The sequence below is a fragment of the Belonocnema kinseyi genome, chromosome 9, assembly GCF_010883055.1.
Source record: "Belonocnema kinseyi isolate 2016_QV_RU_SX_M_011 chromosome 9, B_treatae_v1, whole genome shotgun sequence".
Classification (NCBI taxonomy): domain Eukaryota; kingdom Metazoa; phylum Arthropoda; class Insecta; order Hymenoptera; family Cynipidae; genus Belonocnema; species Belonocnema kinseyi.
In genome coordinates this window covers 87,602,865-87,629,895 of record NC_046665.1, presented here as the reverse complement: position 1 = coordinate 87,629,895, position 27,031 = coordinate 87,602,865, and the positions used below count along the sequence as shown (strand labels likewise).

General features: G+C 26.0%; 1 protein-coding gene across 1 annotated transcript in view; it reads left to right on the top strand.

Annotated features, from left to right (window-relative positions):
* The first annotated feature begins 13,322 nt into the window (after positions 1-13,322).
* Positions 13,323-27,031, top strand: part of LOC117180777 (beta-1,4-N-acetylgalactosaminyltransferase bre-4-like) — a 250,704-nt gene continuing 236,995 nt past the window's right edge. Inside the window, exon 1 of the mRNA XM_033373279.1 lies at positions 13,323-13,792. The gene's annotated coding sequence lies outside the window, so the exon portion shown is untranslated. The remainder of the gene's footprint in view (positions 13,793-27,031) is intronic.

The window sequence follows — 27,031 nt, the reverse complement described above, 5'->3', positions numbered from 1 at the left end:
TTATTACAATACATCCAACTCTCGGTTTAGAGACAGTGTCGAGGGTTGCCTGCAAATAGCCTTGTCCCTAAATCGGGGAACTCGAAACGTAAACAGTCAGGGTCGCCTGAACCGTTGCAAAATGGAATGCATAATATTGCGCAATATACTCGACTGAGTACTCGCTCAATGATGCCCCTCCGATTCCAGAATTTTAACAGTCTCTCCCCCCTCAGATGAAAAATTGCAATTTATTGTATTTATTTGTAGGTTCCTGTAAAATGGTTTTAGTTTTTTGAATTTTATTTCTATAAATGTTTCCCTTTACTTTTAAACTATGTTTGATAGACAATGTGCATCTCTAGGTATCATTCTTATGTCAAAAAATGTTGCATTAATACAATTTCTACTTTATCTAAGATATAATAGCATAATTTCCTGAAAAACATGTAATTTTTTCAATTTGTCCATTTCTTCAATAAACTTTAAATCAGTTTAGAATTTGTATTTAAAGAATTTTAAAACGCAGTTTTAAAGACTTAAAAAATTAAAAATTAGACATGTTTGATATAATGGTTTAGGATAAAAAAAATCATTTTTAGTTGATAAATGTGAATATAAATTAATTAATAATTTTTAAATTGAACGGTAATTTAAGTATTAAAAAGTAAATAATAATTCATTGTACAAGACGATTCGGAATCAATTCATAATTTTAGAATTTCTGTATATAAACTTTAAAAATTAAATCCGTAATTACAAATGAAACACACAAAACTAAACAAAAAACTGAACTTTGAACGATACAATTTTAATTACACTATTTAAACAAATTGAATTTCTTACTAAAATTGTTGAATTGTTATATATAAATAACCATTTAACAACTACTGTCCTTAAAAAAAATTTGAGTAATTTCAAGAAATGTTTAGAAGTTTTTAACAAATTCAAAATTAATTAAATATCTGAAATGATTTCAAATAAATTCGAAGATTTTTCAGAATTGTGAAGGGCTTCAAAAGAAAGAAACACATTTCCTTGCAATTCGTAGGAAAACTGAAAATTGTTTTTTATTTTAAAAAATTAATTTAAGGGAATGTTTAAAAAGACTTAGAAATATTTACGAAACTATGAAAAATTAATGTGGAAGATTTTAAGAATTTCATTTTTAATTTGGCATAATTTTTCAAAAAGATTTAGGAAAACTGCGAATCATTTTAAAAGAAACTTTGAAGTTCTTAAAAAGTTTCAAAAATAATTTAAATTTTGAAAAACGTAAAACAACATTAAGATTTTTCAAGATGTTGAAATAAAATTTTAAAGTATTTGAAGGATTTGAAGGATGTTTCTAGCTGAAAATTTCCTAAAATAGTATAATCTTGAAAAATTTTCAATTCATTGATTGATTCTTCAATTTAGAGCATTAAAAATGATAAAATGGCTTTATATTTTTGGGTCTGAAAAAATTTGTAAAATTTCCCGTCAATAAATAAATAAATTAAAACGGCAGCTCTGAAATAAAATGAAACGGTGCCGAAAAATATTTAAAATTAAATGTCAGATCACAATGTTTTATCAGCCATTGTTGAAATTCAATTTATTGAGAGTTAAAGCATTGGCCGTTACGGTAAATAACATTCTTAAATTATTGAAAATGAACGCTCTCCTTTTGTAGTTGGTAATATTAGCATATCGAGAGAAACTACGCTCTACATCTACCGATCTGATGGGACATTTTTCATCTTCTGAATTTCGCTTTCAGAGTAAGGACAGCCTTCAATATTTTGAGCATCAAAATTTTCAGCAACCAATTGCGGTACTTTTAAATCTTTGGTTTTCGCCAGAATATCATTTTTTTTTTGCTGCTTTCGATGCTGGTCCACTTTTTTTGGATAATTCATTCTTGACATGTTGAACATTACTCAAAATTTCCTGAAGCGACAGTCCCTGAGTTCTAAATATTTCTTGAACTTACTCGAATTTTTTTCTAAGGATAGTAGGTGTTAAATGGTTATTTATAAATAACAATTCAACAATTTAAGTAACAAATTAATTTCGTTTAAATAGAGTAATTAAAATTGTAACGTTCAAAGTTTAGTTTTTTGTTTAGTTTTGTGTTTTTGATTTGCAATTATGGATTTGAAATGAACAGTCAGATATTTCTAAAAATTAAGTAATTGTTATTTTTCTTAATTAAAAAAGTTCAACTTGAATGGTTTAAAAATGGAATATTTTAAACTGAAACAATATTTGAAATTTAATTAAAGCCTTCAATTACGAATATATTATTTTAAAGTTATTTTTAAATTTTAAATAGTTTATAAAGTTTCAATCGGGTGTTTCAATTTGTCTAACTAATAAGACTTTCATATTTAAGCAATTTAAATTTTTAAGTTCAAATCTGGAAATGATAAAATTATTAACTGATTTCGAATCGTCTTGTAAAATTAAATTATTATTTACTTTTAAATACTTAAAGTACAGTTGAATTAAAAAATTAATCAGTAATTTATATTCAAATTTTATCGACTCAAAGTGTTTTTTTTTCATTCTTAAACCATCTACTTCAAACATTTCTAATCTTTTATTTTTTAAGTCTTTAAAACTGCGTTTTCAAATTCTTTAAATGAAAATTCTAAACTGAATGATATCATAATTAAAAAATATAACCATTAGGATAATTATTGAAAATACGGTTGGAATCAAAGCTGGACAGATTTATTTTATAAAAATTTGTAAAATTCCCGGTCAAAAAATAAATTCACTGTCATTTCCCGATTTTCAAGTCCAGGGGCCACCCTGTATTTGCATTGATAACAACGTATCATTTGTCGCTCTATTTTCTTTTCATTCTACTCGGTGCTGTCTGCTCATCACAGCCAGAGAAATTCAAATGTTCGCGCGGCTCTTCCTCCCATGCGACGGTTCTCCGCAACGAGGGTGCCGAGACTACGCTCCGTGCGCAACTTCAGACTACGCTCGTCTGCTCTCTGATGATAATGCAATATATTTGAACTTGAAATACGAAGAATTTAAAGCATTACATATAAAATTCAATATACGTACCTTAATTTTATTTAAAAGAATTTGTTTCCTAGATAAAGTAACTTCAGGTTTTTGTTTTATCGCATTGTTCGACAGGCTCGCCGGAATTACTTGTTTCATTGAATTTATTTGCAGCAGCCATTGAAAGTGGTTTTTCATATTGAATTTCAAACTATTCCACTTTCGACTGATAAAATAGCTGAAAATTTTATTTGCATGGCTTTGGAAAAGAATACTTATAATTTTTTTAACCAAAGGTTGATTTAATTGAATTAAGTAAAATTTATCTTGATTTAAGACTGCATTCTGAAATTCGGGTAACAATTTTAAATAGCAGAGCGTACAATGTTTCCACTATCAGACAAAATATCTTTTGTAGGATTCAGTTTAAAACGCTTTAAATTCCAAGCAATTCAAGCAATAATATTACATTTGATAAAAAATAGATGTCTTTTTAATAAAATAGTTGAATTTTCAACCAAAAAGATAAATTTTCAATAGAAGACTTGAATTGCTAACCAAGAAAGATTTTTCAGTCACTTTTTTCAACCAAGCAATTGTATTTTTAAGCAAACAAGTTGAAAATTTTTTACCAGAAAAAAAATTAATTTTCAAACCAGAAGGAATACTTTTGAAAAAAAAGTGGAATATTCAAATCAAAATGCTGAATTTTTAACAAAAAAGTTAATTTTCAAGCAAATAGATTAATTTTCTACCACTTTCAAACCAAAAAGACGAATTTTCAACTAAAGATTTAAATTTCTAACAAAAGAGTTAATTTTCAATCAAACAACGGAATATTGACCAAAGTAGTTAATCTTTCAATCAAGTAGTTGAATTTCCCAACAGAAAATATGAATTTTGAACCAAATTTTTCCTTATGTTTCAACCAAATAGCTCAGCTTTTTGAAAAAATAGTTGAATTTTTAACCAAAATATATTTTTAAAAAGTCGAATTTTCAACAAAATAGCTGAAACCTTGTCTAAATAAGAAGGTTTTTCTACCAAAATATTTGAGTTTTCAACAACATAAATTAGATTTGTTTTCCAGAAGAGATATAATTTGAAACGAAGAAGCCGAATTTTGAACCAAGAAAGAAACAAGATTTTCTCTAAATTGTGGAATTTTCAAGTCAAAAAGACGAATTTTCAACGAAACAGTTATATTTTGAACCAGTGAGATGAATTTTCAACTAAAATTATGAATGTTCAACCAAACAACTGAATATTTATTAAATTATTTAATTTTACACCAAAAAAGACAAATTTTCAAAAAGGTAGCTGAATCTTCTACAGATTTTTTTTACTGAATGAGATGAATTTTCAAAACAACACTTTTCAACAAAAGAGTTGAATTTTCAAACAATAATAATAACTTTTCATAATAATAATTCAATAACTTTTCTTTATTTTTCAAACAAGTACTTATGTAGTTGAACTTTCTTCGAAAATAGTTCAATTTTTAACCAAAATTGATTTTTAAAAAGGACAAATTTTCATAAAAACAGTTGATGCCTCAACCAAATCAGAAAAGTTTTCCACTAAAATAGTCGAATTTGCAACAACAACAAAAAAAAAGAGATTTTTTACCAAAAGAGATATTATTTGAAACGAAAAAGCCGAATATTGAACCAAGTAAAAAACAAAGTTTCCACTAAATAGTTGAATTTTGAAGCCAAAAAGACGAATTCTCTCAAAAAGTTGAATTTTAAACCGTAAATATGAATTTGAAAGTCAAACAAATTTCTCCAACCAAATAGTTGAAATCTCTACCAAAATAATTGAACTTTAAATATGTAGAAATACATGAATTTTGTACCAAGTAGTTAAATTGTCAACAACAAAAAATAGATGAATCCTTAACCAAAATACAAAAAACACAAAGTAAATATGAAGTAACTTCAAAGTAACTAAAATTGAAGTTTCAAGGTACTGAAAACATAGTAACTAAGTTACGTTACAAAATATTCTTTAGAATTATAACGAAATTAGCCGAAAAATTAGAAATAACTTAACTTTTTAGTAACTTAGTTACTTGTAACATTTTACTCTCCAACTTTGATTTTAATATCGTTATAAAGACTTTGGCTTTTTTGTCTAGATATTTTGTTAAAAAATTAAAGAGGTAGTAAAAATATCTAACTTCTGTTCTAAAGCATAGAAGAATGAATTATTTGGTTGAAAATGCAACTGTCTTTGGTTGAAGTTTAATCTTTTTCATTAAAAATTGTAACATTTCGTTCAAAATTAACTACTTAGTTAAAAGTTCAACTATTTAGTTGTAAATGCAACTGTTTGCTTAATAATTAATGTTTTCTGTTGAAAATTCAATTATTATGTTGAAAATGTATGGTGTTAAACAGTATGGATTTAAACATTTATTTCTTTTGTTAAAACTTCAAGTATTTGTTTAGAAAATCCTTATCGATGAAAAGTTCACCTTCTTTTTTTAATAATTCAAATGTCTTTTAAAATTTTAGTTATTTTGTAGAAATTGCAACTGCTTTTGAAATAAATAAGTAAATCGATTTTAATTTTTGAAATTTGATTCTAAAATATTATTTTATTTCGTTTATACAAGATTCGAGGTTAAAAATGTTACCATATTGAAATTCATGATGGGCTTGGAATTAAATATTATAAAAAGTGAAAGAATTTTGGAAATAATTTTTTCCCGCGATCTTGTAAATGTTATCTGATTTATTGGTTCTTCCACGTGGTCCATTTTTAACCCAAAAAATAACAAAATAATGAAAAATACAACATGAGATTCGGTCTTTTTTTAACGCAGTCATTGTCTAAAGAGAGGACATCGGCTTTTAAATATGATTAGCTTAATGAGTGACCGGATATCCCGACACTTTCGTGTATGGAGCGAGGCGCATGGGTCGTAAGATACCTTCGATGTCACACGTCAGGAAACGACGGTGAAATGCTAGAAAGGTCTGATCAACTTCATAGGAAAATTCGAACAAAAAAATTCTATTATTTTAAAAAAAATTCAAATTACTTTTGTATTAAAAAAAATTATATATACGGGTCATTTCACAGGATATTTAGGCCCAAAATTTTGTTTTGCATAAAATAATTTTTTTTCGTTCTTTGTTGAAAAATATTTAATACGTAGTTTTTATTTCAATATGATATGCAAAATTTCCGAGAAATTAATGTTTGAAAATTATTGTTTAAAAAAAAGTGATTTTCTTAACTTTTTTATAACTGAAAAGGTATTTATAAGGAAATTTCCAACATTTTATCTAATATGCGCTTGATCCCAAACTTCGAAATGAAGCATACCGAAAAATTGCTTCATTGAATTTTCATAAATAAATTAGGCATTTTTATAAACAAATGGAGTTTGCTAAAAAGGGAATTAATTTTTTACACTTTGTTTTGTGGATTAACATTACTAACACAATCCAAAATATACTGTAAAAATTTCAAATTATTCAAATGTATAAATTTAATTAAATTTTTAGTATTTTTATTTTTGTTTAGTTACTTGATGGTGATTATTTAAAATATTTAAAAATATCCTATAGTCATTATTGGTTAAAACTTCCTAAATTGAATAAGAGATTAATTTTCTACCAAAAAAAGAATTTTTAATCGAAACAGTTAAATAAAAAAATGAATTTCCAACTTCAATCGTGAATTTCAGCCACTAAAATAAATTTTCAACAAATTAGTTCACTTTTATCCAAGTAGTTGAATTTTCAGCTAAAAATATGAGGTTTAAAAGAAAAATGTAATGGCTGCTATTTGAAACAAAAAAGATTACAATTTTAAATCTAAATAGTTGAATTAAAACCAAAAAAAGAATTTTCAACAAAATTTTTCCACTTATAATCAAGTAATTGATTTTTCAACTTAAAAAGATTATTGTGAACTGAAAATGTAATAGTTGATATGTTAGCTAATAATCTTGTAAGTTTTAAATAAAAAACAGTTGAATTCAACTAAAAAATTAAATTTTTAACCCAAAAAGATTAAATTTCTACCAAACGAGATGGATTTTGTAACAAAAAATGTAATAGTAGATTTTTCGACCAAAAATTATTAAGATTTTTAAATATAAAATAGTTTAATTCAAGCAAACAGTTCCATTTTTAACCATACAGATCAAATTCTGTCACAACAGATGAATTATCAAAGAAAAATATAATAGTTGATATTTTGTGTAAAAAAAATTTTAATTTTTAATAAAAACATAAATTCAAACAAACAGACGCATTTTTAACCAAAAAGGCTGAATTTTCTAGGGAGGTGTGTCTGTTAAAATTTCGAACCAAAAATTCTTTACAAAACATTTGAATTTTTAACCAGAAAATATGATTTTTCAACAAAAGATTTGAGTTTTCATTGCAGAAAGGTTTTTCACTTTAGAAAAACAAATTCCATTAAACTGACGAATTTTCAATCTAAAAAGATCAATTTCCTACAAAACAGTTAAATTTTGAACCCGAAAGTATGAAATATCAATAAAACAATTTATTTTCAACCAAAAAGTTAATTTTTAACAAGACTGTTCAACTTTATACCAAATTTTTTACATTCCAATTCAAAAATACGAATACATCCTACCAAAAAATAATCATAAAAAAATTTGTAGATCGTTTTTGGGTGAAAACCTTTTTTATATATTTTTTCTCTCCTAGTGTCGTTTTTCACATTAAAAAAAAATGTATGTTATTTTTGACGATTAAAACAAAAACTACGCATTCTATCAAAAAGTAATTAATACAAAATTTGTTTCTCTTTTTTGAGTGAACAACTTTTATCTATTAATTTTTGTTCGTATCATGTGTTGTTTGTCCACATTTTTTTATGTTTAATGTTATTTTTGACTATTAAAACAATTTTCAAGCATTTTCGTTTATTCGTATTTTTTCGTAGCTTGTGGCGTTTGCGGAAACAATTATTTTTTATTTCATTTTTTCAATTAAAACAAAAATTAGGCGTCCCATACAAAAAAATTAATAACAAATTTATAGAACTTTGTAGGGTATTCAACTTCTGTCTACTAATTTTTGTCCTCTCTTGCGCTGTGTTTGCAAAAATTCAATATTCTTATTGTCATGTTATTTTCCACAATTCAAAAAAAAAAAATACATATCCAATCAAAAAACGATAAATAACAAAAGTGTAGCTCTTTTTGAAAAAACGACTTTTGTCTATTTATTTTTTTCGTAGCATGTGTCGTTTGTACAAAATTATTAAATTTTTTATTTTTAATGTAGTTATTTCGTTTTTTTTGTGAATTTCGAAAATGCTATAACTCTGATATCAAAACTGTTGAAATTTCAATATGAATTCTAGAAATACGTGGGGATGCCTGAAATTGCTAGGGAATTTTTCTCCAGGATTTTAGCAGACACTCTAAATAAGAACTAATTTTTTGTGATGAATAATTTTTTCAATTCTATTTCTGTTTTGTTTTTCAGAGTGTTTTTCTGCCTCAGAGTGGCTCATATGCAGAGAATGGGAAAAATGGTAATGAGGTATGTACGGGATTGAATTTTCAATCTTAAATTTTGTTACATTGCCAATATTTCCGATATATTTTCCAAACTACCAACGAACCGGAAGTTTATACTTTTTCCCTAAATTAAATTAAATTGATGCATGCACTTTCATCTGGGTCAGTTTTTTCAAGCGTAATTCCTGAGAATTTGCATATCGAATTGAATTTTTTCATCGTGTAATTTTAACAATTGAAGCCCTTTGTCAAAAAGGGATGTACTGCAAGTAATGTTTTGGTCAAAATCAAACTAAACAGGCAAATGTATATTTAGGGTTCATTCCACTGCATTTCCCTTTTTTCAGATTCCCTTTTCCCGTATTCTCAAAAGATTGTCCCTTTCTTCTCCTTCCCATTTCTATATACAATATTTGATATTTACATAATATACAATAATATACAATTTTGTTCGTTTTATATCTTTAAAATTATTCTATTTAGAAGTAAAATATGCTAGTTTTGTTAATTTAGAGAATTATCTGAATCAATGAACTTTTTAATTTAACTAATTTTACACTATACTATTTAGTATTTAAATAAAACTTTAAGGGTAAAACATCTTTTAATTAAATCTATACAAATCGAATATTTTAGAAACTTTTACAAAAAATTGTTCGATTAGGCCAAAATTCAAACAAGAATGATTATATTTATAACTGTTCCTAGTGACATTTTTCGATTGAACATAGCTTTAATACGTTCTAGAACTTAAGAATTTTCCAGAACTACCAAAACTCAGCTTTAATTCTTCGATAAATTTAAGTGCAGATTTTAGTTATTAGATATAGATATTTTTTTATTATATGCACATTCTATGTAATGTTTAATTTATGTAAAGATCAATCCAATTTTAAACAAACCTTTCTCTCTTGCTTCTTGGGGAATGAAAAAACCTATACTTTTTCCCAAACCAAAGTACAACCAAAAAATGTTCGTTTTTTTTTTACAATTTCAAAATTTTAAAAATTGTTTATCTTTTAGTGTTAATTTGAAAATTTGCTTAGTTAGTTATTTCAGTTTTATGTCGTACATATCGATTTTTTAAATCAGATACTGTTTTTAGTACATTTAAACAATTTCACATAATAAGCGTTTGAAATTTAACAATTTTTGAATTATCAATTGTGCATGTAAATTTTTCATATATAAACCATTTTTAATTTAACATTAAAATAGTAAGATTAACTAATCATCTCTTTAAAGTTACTTAACTCGTTTAAAACATTTTTAGAACTCTTAATATTTGAAAATATGATACTATGGAGTATTAGATCGTTTTTTTCATATTAATAAATAAAAATCCGGAAACTTGAATGCGCGCTCGGCGTGAGAGCATTTTATTTCGGTGAGTTTTTAAGAGAAATGTAATTTAATTTATTTCAAAGGATGTGAAGGACGTACAATTTTTTTTAAATTATAAAGATTTTAAGTTATTTAAAAAGATTTCGTTGAATTTCGAGAGATTTCGTTTTAACACATTTTAGAATTTTTCATCTTAAAAAATTGGTTGTTATAGATTTTTAAAGACGCGAACATGCTTCTTATTTCAACGGTTTCTTCAGGTAAATTTAATGAATAAGTTAAATTTAATATACATTTAAATTATTGCAAATGATTTCCAATTCTTTTAATAACTTTTTAGAATTTTAGGGGATTTTAATGAATGTCTAGAGCACTGAGATTTCGTTTCCAAAATTGGTAGAATTCTTAATATTTAAATAAACTTTTATCCAAATAGTAGAATTTCCAACCAAGAATATTTTTTTTGTCGAAAAAGACGGAGCTCCAACAAAATACATGCATTTTCAAAGAAGTAGTCGAATTGAATAGCTGAATCTTTAGTTAAAAAAATAATTGTTAACAAACAAAAAAAAACTAATTTTGAACAAAATAGTTCAATTTTCCACCAAGCTGATGAATTTTAAACTAAAATGAATCTGTAAAAAAAATTATTTAAACAAAATACCTGAAATTTTAACTATAAAATACATGCATCTAGAAACAAAAAGTTGATGATTTTTTTATAAAAAAGATGAATTTTTAGCCAAATAGTTTAAATTTCAACTACAAAATATAAATTTTAAAACAATAAATGAAATAGTTACATTTTCAATTTAAAAAATTTATTCATTTTCAACCAAAAAGATGAATTTTCAAGCAAGAAGATTAATTTTCAATCAGAAATACGAATTCTAAATTAACTAGACATGAATTATTAGTCAAATCGTTGAATTTTCAAGCTAGAATTTTAATTTTCATTCTCGATTATTATGAGAAAGCAAAGTTTTACTTAAGAATATTAAAATTTGTTGAAAATTTGGTGAGATTAAATATTTTTCCTGCTTTTTTTTTTAGGTAAACTATATACTTGGACAAACACGTATTATTTAATTATTTGTACAATTATTTAATCAAATTGTTTTATTATTTTCATTGGTAAAAAGTTAAAGTGTCTAAAAAACACGCTTATTTCGCGACTTACCTGAAAAAAACAATGATTTAAAGAAATTATAATTGTTGTGATAATTGGAAGTTAATTAACAGATAAATTAGTATTCTTAAATGATAAATTAATGATTCTTTAAGAAAAACATTTTTTTTAAATCGTTGATAAACGGCAATATTAAGTGAAATTCAAATTTGTTACTTATGTGGTTTCTATGGTGACCCATAAGAGTCATTCACACTAAAAATTTATGATTGATTCTTATCCTCTGGTGAATTTTGAACAATATACTGTAATATATTTTCAAATTTAGAACGCTCTAAATAAAAAAATTATCCATTTTGAAATTTAAAAATTGATTGATTTTCATTTTTAAATACAGGCTAGATGCAGCCTTTAAAATTATTTAATTTCAAAAGTTTGCATTTCAGGTTAAAAGTAATTATTTAACTAATCATTAATTTTTTTTTTCATCTGTAAAATATAATTATTTTCAAACGATACAATTTTGAAAGATTAAAAAATGAAACTAAACAATTTTCTAGGTTTCGAAATATGCTTTCAATTTAAGAATGTTTAATTTGAAATTATTCCAGTTATAAATAATATAATGTTGAAAGTTTAAAGCTGAGAGCTTTACAGCTTTTCAAGATTTAAAAAAGGGGAGTCATAAAACTTTTACAATATTTTTCATCCTTCTGGCTTTTTTATATTTAATCCTTTGCAAAATACAGAGAGAATGATAAAAAGAATCTAAAAGATATTAAAGAAATTTATTTGATTCGATAGGATTTTACAAAATATTAGGAAAAATTATAGTCTTTATAAAAGACGTTCAAGACTTATAGAAATTTGGAAGAAATCAAGAAATATTTAATAAATTTTTGGAAATATTTCCCAGGTTTGAAATATTTCTAATCTATTTAAAACATCCTAAGTTCCTAAAAATACTTTTAAATGACTCGAATATTTCTTAAAATTTTGATAAGGTATTCAAAATGCAAAAAAATTTCATTATAATCTTCTAAAATTTTCCATGAATTTTAAGAAAATTTGTTTATTTTCTTCAAACCTTTCGAAATTATTTAAAAGCTTCTTAAGTTTATTTTCTAAATGTTTAAAAATCTAAATTTTTAAAAATCTTTTAAAGTATAAAATTTCTTGTTGAGCCTCTTCAATTCTACTCAGTATTTCTTAAATTTGCTCTATTTTGTCGTTAGTTTTTAATATTACAAATTAAACCATTCTGCTTTAAAATCTTATACACTGTTATTCAATATTTCAGGAAATCATTGATATTTTTAAAACCCGGTTTTATTTTCTCTTTAAGTTTATTTTTCGAAATAAAAGATCAACAAAATTAAAAAAATTAACCTGAAAATCTTTCAGATTCTTCTTTGATGATTTTTCACATTTTTACAAGTCTTAAATATAATTGAAAACAATCATTTAAAATTTGTCCATGAGTCTTATAAGAACATTGTTTCATTCTACCGACGCCCCACAAAATTCAGTTTTTGTACATAAATTTGAAATCTTAAAATATTAGAAAATTTGTCTGAAAGTCTTCCATATTCTTTTCCACATATTTTGAAATCGTCAAAACTTAAAATTATCCCTGTTAAATAAAATCCAAACTATTCCCAATTTTCCCAGAAATTTTGACCAAAAAATGTATCTCCATAAATATTTCATATTTATTGAAAAGCTTCCAATTTTGTTTCGAGTTTTTCAAAATAAGTTTTTGTCCACAATTAAAATTTGATTACTTATTCAAATTGTAACAATGCTTACAAAATTATAGGCTGGTAGTGAAATGTTAAGAAAAGAATTATTTCCCATTATTAAACAATCATTTTAAATCAAAATTTTCTCTATCAATAATGTATAAAAATAGAAATTTCGCTTTTCAAAGTTGATGGTGCAGAAAACTCATAAATTAACAATGCTACGTAATCGGGTAAAATTACCCTCTTCCCCATACATAACAGACCATAACGAAAAAATAACCCCCTCCCCCATTTTTAATATTACGTAAATCTGAAAGCTCCCCTAGTAGATTGCGTAAACTTTGAACACAAAACGAAATGTAATTTCATATAGAAACCTGAGCAAAAACACAAGTAATATCTATTAGTGTTGGATGTGTTTTCAACGTCAATAAACTTTTTGCTGTCAAAGCAAATTGTTTGTTGAATCGGCGGGAGATGCTGGCTGGTTTCATCTGATCCAATCGGAGCGATGGGCGCGCGCGTGCGGATGGTAGAGGGGGCAGGTGGATACTGTTCGGTCTGCCGTCACGTCACACAGTATGCGGTGAGTCGCGGTGTGCGATAGGTTGTCAGTTATTTGAGTTTCTCGAATTTTTACTCACCCTCTTCTTCTGAAGCACGTGATTCCATATTTTCGCGATCCAGGCTCATTTAAAAGAAAAAAAATTCTAATATTTAGAACATTCAGATCAATCGAGACGCTCATTTCTAGTAGATCTGAAAAGGTCCTTTGGAAAAAAGAAGAGTTGAGTAAAGAGAGCTGGATTTTAAATCCGAACAGACTTGATCCATACTGAGATTTCAAGATTGCAGTTGACCTACTAAAAGGATAGAAGACAAATTATTGTGCGAAATTTTGAATTTGAAAGTGAGAGTTTGAGAATGAGCAGGGTAATTTTAAACGCTGCACTATCGCTAACGTAACGAGCAAATAGAAATCGTTTGATAAATAGTGTAATTATAGTGATAGTGAGATAGATTTGCGTTCATCAATCTGTGTTGACGTTGGTGAAGGATTGCAAAGTGTCGGTTAGTATTCACGCTTTTCATTGTTTTTCTAGAATTGATTGTTTAAAATTAGATAATTCGTTCCAAATCAAGAAAATTACAAGGATCAAAGTAGTTTCTCTATTTCCCTGGGATTCCTATTTTTTGAACCATTATCCGTTCCTCTCCTATTGTCAGAAAACTTCCCCTTTTCTCTTTGAATATACGTACATACATGTCATTTCTAACTCAGCTTTATCAACATTATTTTACTTTATTTTAAATATTTAATGCAAATTATCAAAATCAAATTTTAATTCGATGTTTTACCATTAACAAATTAAGAAATGTTTACTTAACCGCTTTTAAGCTATTTAGGATTTAAATGAAATTTGAAAGCTAAAATAATTTTACGGGCAAACAAGTATGACGATTTAATTATCATTTATGGTATTTTTTAAAGTAGAAAATATTCTTGATTGTGGAGACGATTTTAAACGTATAAAAATTCTTTATTTAACAAAATTTTATTTTTCGTCGGATTTTTTTATATCGCTCTGAATGGATTTCCAGCAATTTTAAAGGAGATAAGGGCTGGAATTTTTTTAATCTTATAAATTCCCCGCTGAGAATTCATTGGATGACTATTAATTTGTTAAATGTTATTTGCCAATGGTGAGTCATTTTCGAAAAAATTAACTTTTATCGATCTTTTTTTTTATGAATTGAAATATTTATCTATTAAATTCAGTTTTTTCTTTTAATTTGCAACAATCTAATTTTAAACTGATGACAATTCAATTATCACTCTTCTGCTTGTCAAAACTCAATTGTTTTAAATTGAAGAAAATTGAAAATTAAATTTTCAATTGTTGAAGTTGGAAGAAAGTTGATAATTGAATTTTCAATAGATAATACTTCATTTGTTGAATATTGAAGAAAATAATAAGTTAAAACAAAATTGATAATTGTATTGTAAACAGATAAAAAGTCAATTGTTTAATATTGAAAAAATGGAAAATTGAATATTCAACCGTCGAAAATAAAAAATTTAATTATCAACGGTAAAAAATTCCATTCTCGACATTTTGAAATTTAATTTTTTTAAATTGAAGAAAATGATAGATTGAATTTCCAACACTTAAATATAATTGAAGTACTAATATAGAAAATTAAATTTTATTCAATTTTCATTTATTAGAACTTTGAATATTGAAAATTATATTTTAAATCAATTACAATATTTAAAAAATGTATAATTGAATTTTTAACCAATAAAAATCAATTATTGAAAATGTATACCTGAAGAAACTGGAAAAGTGGAGAAAACTGACCATTGAATGTTCAACTGATGAACATTCAATTTTTGAATGTTGAAAAAAATGTTGAATTGTATAGTCAGTTGTTGAAAATGTTAGAAAATGTTGAAAATTGACGAACATTGCTATTTGAATTATAATTGAAAGGTTTTTTCTTCTTTTCTACATAAAAATATTCTTTAATTTTTACCCTTTTTTCGACCTCTTTTGGCGCTGTGATGCCTTTTCTTTTATCATATTGAAATATTTTTATCGAAAATGTGTCTTTGAGGAATAGCTGTTTCAAATATGAAAATAAATTTTTTATCTGTATATGCAATTTTACCGCACAAATTATACCGCAATTTCGGTACAAATAGGCTAATTTTTTCGGTACGTTTAGAACTATAAATAGATACCCTCTTATTGAGAAGAAACGTAAAAAACGGATTTATCTTGCCCAAGACCGAGAAAAACAGTTCAAATTCAGGAAATTCCCATTAATTTTCTTCCTGGAAGTGAGAACTAAAATAGTAACTTGACGTCAAGACGTTTGTTTGGTATATCGATTCTTCTTCGTTATAAAGTACTAATTTCACGTCATTTCCCTAGAGAAACTTTTGCATTATTTATTAATTTATTAATACTAATTCAGAATTTTTATACGTGGCCGAAAAATCGGAAAATTGTAAGTGTTGAAAAATCGGATCATTGTAATTCTTAAGAATTACAATGATCCTGACTTGGAATGGGGAATTTTCGAGGAGAATGATAATTTATACTTCATGCTATATAAGGCTAATAATTTTTGTAAAGAATTATAATGTTGAGTTTAGGTTCAATTTAAAATAGAAAATTTTGTTAAGAATTAAAATTTCACTTGGAGCAGGAAATTTTTGACATGCAGCGGAAGCTTTTGGAAAATAATTATAATTCTTATATAGAACAAAGAAATTGAAAAAAATCCTTGTTCCAAGTAAAAATCCTCACAAGTTTAAACTTCTCTCAAGTTTAAACTTCTCTCTTCCAAATTTTGGAAAACATGAGTACCATATTTCTTAATTATAATAAGAAATTGTGTTAATAAAGCTAATTCTGAGTTGGAACAGGTGATTTTAGAAATGAATTCAATCGTAAATAGGAAATGTAAGATATAAAAAAACTAAAAGCGTCATTCGATTCGACTAAAAAAATACATAGCATCGATGTGTTTCACTATTTTTTATGAACTCAAGTAGTAACGTTGTATAAAAAAAAAAAAAAAACAAATGCATGGTAGAAAATTTATATTCATACCTACTATATATAGCAAATTCGGTGGAGCAGAAAATTTTCCAATGCATGGATTTGATGTATTTTTTTCCGCAGAATCGAATAGCGCTATTTGTTTTACCATATCTCTAATATTTAAACAAATTGTTGAAATAATTTAAATTAAAAATTTTTTCAGCAGAAGATACAACGGCATACTAAAGAATTTTTAAGCCAATAAAACGTGTTTTGGAAAATTTTGTTTGTACAGCGTTATGCCGTGAATTCCTTCGATTATAATTTTGCCTTAGAACATAGTAAAATAATATTAATTCTGGTTTATAAAGAGGGAATTTACTAAAACATCCTTGTTTCATGTCATAATTCGTTAGTTATTCAACAGTTTTTGTTGCAAATCTGATTTGTTGAAATTTTCGACTAGAATTTGTACCTTCACTTTAATAAATTTTATAAAAAAGGAGTGAATATAATTATAAATTCTAACAGAAAATATCGTGAATAAAATTCATTCTGCTTTGGAATAGGAAATTTCCTTGAATAATTATAATTTGTACTTTGAAACAGAGAATTTCCGTGAAGAATTATAATTTTCACTTATTATTTGACTTGGAGCAGAACAATTTTTGTATTATTAAAAAAAAATTAAATTCTAGGACGAAAAAATATAATTATAAATGTATGTATTACGTCGAAAGAAATGTGAATCGATTTTGAATCGAAGAATTTGAATGTATTTCAATTATTCTAATGAATTAGAGTAATTGTTGAATATTTAAAAAAATTGGAATACTAATAATTAAAAATGCTATATTTAAAATTAATTTTGCTACTATTAGAGAAAAATTTCGAATTTTTAACTTCGTGCCATCACAGCAATTTTTTTTAACTTTAGGGGTTGATCTACAATCTTGCACAATCCTGTGCAATACCATAGAATCTTTCACAATTTCTTGTAATTCCCCCGTACGAAAGAATATTATACGCAATTTATTATAGGGCTGTAATCATTTTATATAATGAATTTCTTATAATTTTTTCGCGATTCTAGAAAAATCAATTTAAGAAAATCAGTATAGAAATGAAGAATGTTAAAATAGTCAAAGAGTTGATGCGACAATTCGAGATAGTACAAATGATTTATTTATTTAACATAGGAGGTTTTAATGTATTTCAACAAATTTCAAGCGAGTTCCACGGATTTTAAGACTTTTAAAATTATTTTATAATATTTCAAATATTTGAACTATTTTAAAAAGATTTCATCGGTTTTTAAGAGAAAACAATATTTTCTACGATTTCAAAGAATTGCGAAACTCATTTCAAGGGATTTTAGAGTATTTTTACATTTTTAAAGATTTCAAGGGACTTCAAAGAAATGTGTAGGATTTTCAAATATTCCATGGGATTTTTAACCATTTCAAAGATTTCTAGGAATTTAAACTGGGCTATTAAAACATAATTTTTATGAATAAGTTTAATTCAAATTATATTCAAGGGCTATCAAATCATTTATACATTTTTTGAAAATGATTTTAACGATCTCCAAAAATTTCTTTGAATTTCATGAGATTCTAAATGATTGCAGAGATTTCTAATGATTTAAAGAATTTCTAGTGAGCTTAAGAAACAAATGAAATTAATTAAAATTTCAAGGCATTCCTAACGATTATAAGGGATTTTAAGAGATTTCAAGGAATTTTACGAAGATTTTATAAAATCTCCAAAGATTTCCAGGAATTTTTGCAAACTGATGCAATATTTTGCAGTCCCATGCAATCTTTTAATCTATAGTGCACACCAAAAGTACAAAAGTGTTTTGGACAGAGGACACTTCCACCCCAGCTATCTGGTTACGGTTCCCCATTACGCGGCTTCCCTCAATCTACCGAACTGCTGCCGCCGAGCCTGGTCAGCGGGAGTCCTTTATACCAGCTGAGGGCTAAAATGCAGATTGTAATGGTTTTTAAATTTATCATTTAATAATTCACAAATATAATATTTGATATCTGCGAATTATATCTATTCCAGCGATATGTTATTTGACCTAAAAAGCTGAACATTAAAGAATAAATGTGAAAATTTATGTGAAAATTTATTGAAAATTTTTCATTTTAGTCCAATCAATTTTTCGATATTGCTGAACGTGTGACTGCAAAAATATTTATGAGAATCCTTTTTATTCTGATTTGTATGTTCTAAAATAGTATTTTTATTTAAATTTCATGAACAAATGGCATAATATTCATCATAGTATCCCAGGCGGAACAGTTATACAAGTTATAAAAGGGGAAAAAAGTTATATCGTGATATAAAGGAATCTTTCAAGGTAAACTATGAAAAGGATAATTTTGTGAAACGTGATTGGTTAGGCAGTATACAAAATGTATGATGTTTGTTAAAGAGTTTCCAAATTGGGCTAGGAATGCTATTCATACTTTTGCACTTGGAACTCAAAATTATTTAAGGATAATTTTGAGAAATAACCAAAATGATGTTAGTTAATAAGTTTTCAAATCTGGCCAAGTTTGAGCTTTTCCGGAATTTCCCCAAGTTGAGTAAAACATTGCACTAATAAATTAAAACTATTGTAGTTGACTTTAATAAAATATACTAAAAAATTTCTATACAATTTCACATAAATTTGAACGTTTATTCTTTAATTTTTACATTTTTAAGACAAATTGCTCATTTTTCTTTCCTCTTTTTTATTTTTGTCCAAATATTTTATTCTTTGTTTCAAAGGGATCTTTTTTTAAATTACAAAAGACCATTTTATGGTGATTTTCCAAATTGGTCGTTCGATTCTTGGTTTTATTTTCCGGAATTCTATTATTTGATTAGTGGACGTTAAAAAGGATTTTGAATTTAATGTTAATCTAATTTAAATTTCTTAAATTCTAAATAACATCGTTGGAATCACTTTAATTAACAGGTTTCGAATATTTTATTTGTAATATACAAAGTAATAAGTTAGAAAAATGTTGTATTCTGAATTTTAGTTCTTATTTAGTACAAAGTAGGCTCCCGCTGACCAGGCTCGACGGCAGCAGTTAGCCTGAGTGAGGAGAAGCTGCGTAGTGGGGGAACCTTATGCAGGTAGTTAGGGCTGAATCGAACATCGCCCGTATTTTTCGCAATTTATTTTGAAGTTGAAGTGCATGTCACTCATAATTTGGCATGAAGCGTTAGCTGACATAAATGTGTCTGGCGGCACTGAGGGAGACGTTAAACTGTAAGTTCAAGGTTGTTAAGAAGGACACAGGATTCAGTATGAGTACTTAAGAACGTGTAATTCGCGGTTGTTGAGAGAAAGTGCTTTTGTCTGTGTAGAAGAAGACATATAGTCCGGAGGTGAAGGAGAATATTATTTAACAATTGAAAAGAGAAGAGCTGCCATTCGAGTCACGCAAGAGTGACTTGACTGTGGTTTGCAAAGATTGATGCCGCAATTCTGTTTAACTCAATTATCGCATTTTGCTTCTCGAATACCCAGGGCTCGGATCGTGCGATTTTTTGAAAGAAAAATGTGGCTTATCGACTTTTTCCATATTTTTCATGTGTTCGCTACATTTCGCTTCAATTTTATGCACAATAAAACTTTGAAAACTAGACAAAATTGTATCGTTTTAATTTAGAACATTAAAAATCGAATAATTTTTCGTTAAAGCTGTATTCTCAGAAAATGTATACTTAGTTTACACTAAGCAACTTACTTTTCACTTAATTATAACTTAAGCTTATTTATTTACTTAGACATTTTTTTAAATTAATAGCGTTTGAAATTGAGCAGTTTCTAATTTTGTGAATCCGTATTCAAAGCTTTAATTTTTTCAAAATGCAAACCCCATTTTAAAATCGAATAATTTCAATTTAAATTACTGTCTCCCCGATCTTACTCCTATCTTACTCCTATCTGGTTGAAAACTTAAATACTTTGTTTGAAATTCACCTTTTTTTAGTAGAAGATTGAACTATTTTGTTGAAAATTCACTATTTCGGACAGAAAATTTATCCTTTTGGATATCTTTCTCTCTTGATTGAACCTTGTACAAATTGTGACTCAAATCTTTCTCAGTTAAAAATTCAACTCCTGCTGAAAATTCGTTTTTCTTTGTTGTTGTTGAAATATGAACTATTAAATTTTTTCTTGAGAATTCAACTTCTTGGTTGAAAGTTAAAATCTTATGATACAAATTTGGTTTGGTTAAATATTTATAGTTTTAATTGAACATTTATTTATTTGGTTTAAAATTAAATTATTTTGTTAAAAATTAGTTTTTTTTGTTGTTAAAATTATTTTTTATCTGTGAATTTAACTATTCAATTTTTGGTTGAAAATTGATCCTTTTTTTAATTTAAAAATTCGCCTTTTTGGTATCTTTTTGGTTAAGAATTCAACTACTTGGATGAAAGTTTATGTACATTGTTAAAAATTAAATTTTTTTCTTATAGGATCCTCATTTTAATCAAAAATCCATCTCTTCCTGAAAGTTTAATTACTTTATTTAAAATTATTATTTTTTTGGTTTACTATTTTTTAGGCTGAAAATTTTTCTATTCAATTTTTGGTTGATAATTTATTTTTTTTAGTAAAAAATTCAATTTTTCTAACAAATTTAAATTTAAAATCTAACTCTTCCAACTGGCTATTTATCATTTTAGTTGAGAAACATCACTTCGATTGAAAATTTAACTATTTTGTTGCACATTAGTTTTTTTTCGTTTAAAACTAATTCTTAACTCCAAATTACTTTTTATTACAAAATTAGCTTTTCGTTGATAATCATCAACGAAAAGGTAATTATAGTTAATAAAAAAATAGTTCATTTATAATTGAACTGTTTGGTTGAAAATCAATCTATGTTAGCTTGAAATCTAACTATGTTTTTGTAAATTTATGTATTTTGGTTTGAAAATCGTCTTTTTGACAGAAGATTCACTTTTTTGTTTGAAGATTAATTTCTTGGTTGAAGATATTTCAGTTAAAGATTCGTCATTTTAAGTTTGTTGAAAATTCGTCTTTTTTATTTAAAATTTAACTATTTTGTTGAAACTTCGCTTATTCAGGTTGAAAATTAATTAAATTTTTTAATTGAAATTTTAAACATTCAATTTTTTTCAACTCGTCTTTTTTTTCTCGAAAATTGAACAATTTCGTTGACAATTTGCCTTTTACAGTTGAAATTGATTCTTTTTTGTTAAAACTTCAATTAGTCCAGTTCAAGATTCACCATTTTAGTAGGATCTAGTAGAAAATTCATATTTTAATTTAAAATATACCGTTCGCTTTGAAAAGGCGAACTGTTAAGAATTTGATGCTATGTAAGTTGAATTTAATATAGTATTCACAGTAATTTCACTTTAAACAATATATTTTTCGATTTCCATGAAAAATGTATTTATTTCCTTACATGGTTTTTCTTACCTGGAAAATATCTTTTATCCAAAATATTAATATATTAAATATGCACTGAATGTTGAGCAAATGAAGATAAAATAAAAATTTGTTCCAATTATTATTCAAATTCATGGACTTTCGAAAAGGGATTATGTAATTATTTTTTTATAATATTACTTATTTAATTATTCAATCGTGATAATACATTTAAGGATATATTGTAATATAATTTGTGAAAGCTTTTTAAATTAAATATAATGTTTAAATCCCTAAAAACGTTACCATTAATAAGTTACTTATACTTTTAAAAAGTTACTTTTGCAAATGAAAAAACAGTTATTTAATTTTATATAATCACAAGTATTGAAAAAAAATATTCATAATAAACTCGTGAAATTATAAAGGTACATATTCCGCGTGGATTGTTTAAAAAATTCGAAATACAAAATAGTTTTATTGATTTTGAAAACAAGTCAGTGTATTTTTGTAACCCATTTCTTTCGAGGTGTGATGAGAATTTTATGGCAGTAAGTAAAAAACTCTTGGCCTTGCAAAAAACAGTGTTTATTACAGCAAATCATTAAATTGCATATAATTTTAATTTTCCACCAGTGATTTATTGATTAAAATTAAAACACCTGTTTGCACGACAAAATTATTTAGCAATTTTCTTTTGCCGAAATAATAAAACAAAGTTCCTTCGTTGAAATTTGCACATTTTTTAAATAAAATTTTGTTAGGGAAATATTATGCAAATATCCCAGAGAAGTATTTTCAAGTAAAACACGTTTCTCTTGGATATAAATATTGTGTTTGTGTGTGTAAAAATAACGCATCTTTTCGAATACATATATAGATTTGATCTAGTTCTTTTATTCCCCAGTGTGTTATCTTTGACTTAACTAGAACAGACTGCAGAGTTATTGCGGCCACTGAAGGTGCAATAAAGTTCACTTTCATCTAACAGTAATTTTCGAAATAGCTTCGTATATCCATAATTGGAATTGATTTTTATTTTATGACGAGCGTAGGAGTCAAATGGAAAACATTCTATAAAAAATTCGATCATATATATGATCACTTTTGAGCTCTTTTACTTTATTAAAAAAAACTGTTGTTGCGGATTCTTCCTGTACATGGTTCATAATCCGTTCCCTTTTTTTACCTAATGCCCGGTTTTCCTTTCCCCTTAAATTTGAAAATAGAGAATTTTGACGATTTTTCCCCTTCTCTTCATTTTTTTACAAAGCCTTAAGTCACGATGAAACCAATTTCAAATATTTCCTAAACGATTTATTTGCTAATTTTGTGGATTTCAAGGATATAGTCGAGAGCGAAGAATCTTCTAACGGTCCCATCGTGAATCTGAGCCTGCAATATAAATTAATTCTTAAATTAATTCTCCAGTTGAAAATCAAAAATATCTTCGTTTAACAGGTGAAAATGCTCTAAAAAGTGGGGAATGAAGGAGATTTTTGACAAGAGCGAGAGAACAAATTTTTTTACATAATTAATTGTACATGCTAATATTAGATTTAAATTAAATCGTTTCACATTTCTCATATAAAGTAGACACATTTTTTACCAAATTTTTCAAATTTCAACCAAAAAAATGTAAAAGAATGTAATTGCATTTTTGACTAATAAACGTTAAATTTCTACCAAAAGAGATGAATTTCCCAACGACATAAGAACAACTCAGGGTTCAGTACTGAAAAGAATACTTTTATAATATTTTTTTATCTTTGCTCTTTTTGAGTTTTTTAAAATGTCAGAAACTATTTAGTTTACTTTCGTTCAATATTCACGAGTTTTATATACCAAGAATGGAAAACATTTTTAATAAGAAATAAAATACTCTTTTTCCGAACAAATCCTTTTTTTTGCGTAAAAGTGTTCTACGAAATCACTATAAAAACTCCCTAAAGCATCGACTAGACTGGGTTTTTCTTTAAATGTAAATGTGTAGTTTGAATTTGAGGGCATCAATTTCACTTTGCTTTAAAACCACTGAACTGGAAAAGCCGCAATCGACGGATTTCCGTCATCAGATTACGAGTCATGTAAAATTAAATCTTCTATTTAACATGATTATCTCACTAACCAAATTCATATGACACTCCAGAGAATGTCGCAATGTGACGTTATTTTCTTTTTAACGGCCTTTGTTTCGCAATGTATAGGCTCACGAAACAAAAAAATTTCGTGCTCAAAAAATTAAATGGTTAAATGAACCAAATACATTATTTACAAAAAGATTTCGCTAAAAAAAACTTTTGTTGGTTGACTCAAATCATTTTCTAAGTGTAGGACTTTACTTTATCTTTAAATTTGGACTTTATTCATTTTAGAATATAAGTCATGAATTTGGCGTTATCCATAGTAAACAGTATCACATTTTTATGAAAACTAGTTGATTTATTGTTATTAATACTAAAATTATTAATTACTTGTGAAACATATTTTTCGGTAACCTTTGCTATTCCTCATTTTAAAGTTCCGGTGGATAATATATGAATCATCTGTTTTCTAGAAATTAGATAACTTTTTATAATTGAATTTGGACGGACATGAATCAGCGACACATCATCCCGAAAGATAATTTTTGTCTTATCTTTAAAAGGTGATTTCGACCTTACGGAATTTTATTTCGCTCGTGAAAAATTACGATTTTGTTGGTTATTTGAATATTAATGGCAAGGGAAAATGAAAAATTGGGTTTTGAAAAATTAGAGTTTTGAGAATAAAGCTTTGCGGCCACACTGATATAATATTCTTGTTAGTACATTTATTTATCTCGTATTTTTGTTCCTGTATTTCTTTCCTCCTGGCGATTCTCTTTTTAGTTAAAAATTTTATTATTTGGTTGAAAATTCAACAATTTGTGAAAATGTAATCCGCTTGGTGGAAAATTCAACTATGTTCGCCGACAATATTTTTTTTTTTAAATTCGTATGTTGGTGCTGAAATTTCAACTATTTTTTTAGAAAACTTTTCTTTTTGGTTTCAATAATATATATTAAAAAAGATTGTTAAAACAGATTTGATTAAAATGTACTAAAAAGACGAAAAATAATTCTCTGATGAAAAAGTGACGGGAATGGGTAAATTTATGGGAATGCAAGTACACTAAAAATAGCTCTTGGAATAATAATAATAATAATAAACAATAATTTGTAAATATTAAAATATCCTTATCCTTATTAAAAGGAATAAATGAAAATCCTATCTTTTCTATGTTATACATATTTAATGAATGTTACAAAATGTTAGTATAAAATAATAGAAGACAACAAGGGATGAGTTCTGTATCTGAAATTGTAATTAATCTTTTATAATAGGATTTCAACCAATTTTATATTTTTTGGTAGAAAATGAAATTGAAGTATTTTATTCCAAATGAGCTTTTCTTATTAAAAATTAATTTACACATAATATCGATGAATAGCGTTTATTACAATTTTGCAATTCACGTTGAAGATAATTATATTCTTTAAATAAGGAACTTTGCATTTTTAAAGCACAATTTTTATAAATCAATTTAGCAAAATTTTTGCACGCGCATTATAATAATGAATGACTTTTTAGGTAGAAAAACACATGTAATAAGCTTGTTGCCAGTGTAAACTCTCCCCTGAAAATCTTGGTCAAGTCTCCCTAATATTAGTTCATGTGTTTAATGTCATACAAATTTTAGTAATGACTGTTTCATTATACCGACTTATACAAAATCGTTACACTACTTTGTAAGGAATAACGCGATATATTATTAGGGAACGAATATTGATTACAAGAGTAGATAAATCCTTACAAAGTTGGAAAAAAATTAAATTATTGAACGCAAATTTCTTCCAATTGTCGAATCTCGGGCTTAGTTAAGTCTCCCACTTTCCCCTGGACTTTTCACATTAAAGTTTATAAAAAGCATAAATATTTTCTTTAAAATTAAACTAATAATTATTATATTTCAAATTACATTGAAATTAATGAAATTTTGTATTAAAAATAACACTTTCAACAAATAAATACTTGAAAACTTATCATGTGGGGTGAAGATGTTGTGAAAAATTTGGTTTATGGTGATAGATGGAGGCTAAAGGTGTTATAACTGTTTTACAGAAAAATAGTCAAAAGTTTAAGAATTGGGACAACTTCTTTTATTTTCGAACTGACAATTCTTTATTTGTTGAAAATTCGCCTTTCTAGTTGAAAAACTCATAATTTCAGTTAAAAATTCATCTCTTTTGTTAAAAGTTTACTATTTTTTTGAAAATTCTTTTTTTTTCGAAAATTCAACTATGACATTTTTAGTAGAAAATTAATTTTTTAAATTAAAGTGTGATCTTCTTTAGTTAAAAATCTGACTAATTGTTGAAACATTTAGGGATTTGGTTAAAAATTCGTCATTTTTAGTAGACAATTAATCTTCTTGTTTGAACATTCATCTTGCTGATTTAGGATTCAACCATTTTTCTGACAATTTTTTTTTTCAAAATTAATTTATTGAAGTGAAAATTTAACTTTCCATTTTTGGTTAAAAATTTATTGATATTTTTAATTACAATCTGGTTTGGCAGAGAACTCATCTATTTCTTTTTAATTACATTATTTTTTGTACTAAAAACTGAACTATCCCATTTTTCGTTGAATATTAAGTTAATAATTGAAGCTTCATCTGTTTCGGTTTAAAATGAACCTTTTTGATTGAAAATTCAAGTATTTTCTTCAAATTTCTATTTTTTAAAAATTATGTTCTATAATGGTAAGATCTACTTATATTACTTTTGGTTAAAAAATTATATTTTTTAGATAAAAATCATATGTTTGTTTAAAAGTGTCTACATTTTGTAGAAAATTCGAAATTTTTTTTAGAAAAGTAATATTCTGGATTGAAAATTAATATTTTTCATGAAGGATTCAGTTATTTAAAAAAATTCCTTCTTAGTTTGTCAAAAACAAATTCCTTTAAAAGGAATTTCGATTTACTATTTTTGGTTAAAAATTTACATTTTAAATTGAAATTGACCTTTTTTACTCAATAATGTAATTTTTAAAATTTTTTTGTTGTGGTAAAAAATTAATCCCTTTGGTTTAAAATAGATCTTTTTTCGTTAAAGATTGAACTATATGGAAACAAATTTATCTGTTTTAATACATTATTTAGAAATTCAGAATTTTGTTGAAAATTCGTCATTTTTGGTAGAAAAATAAACTTCTTAACCCTTAAACGGCCAAAACGCCACTACCGGTACACTGCTTTTCAACGGCCAATAACTAAGACTATTCGACACTAGAAAAAATTGAGACACATAT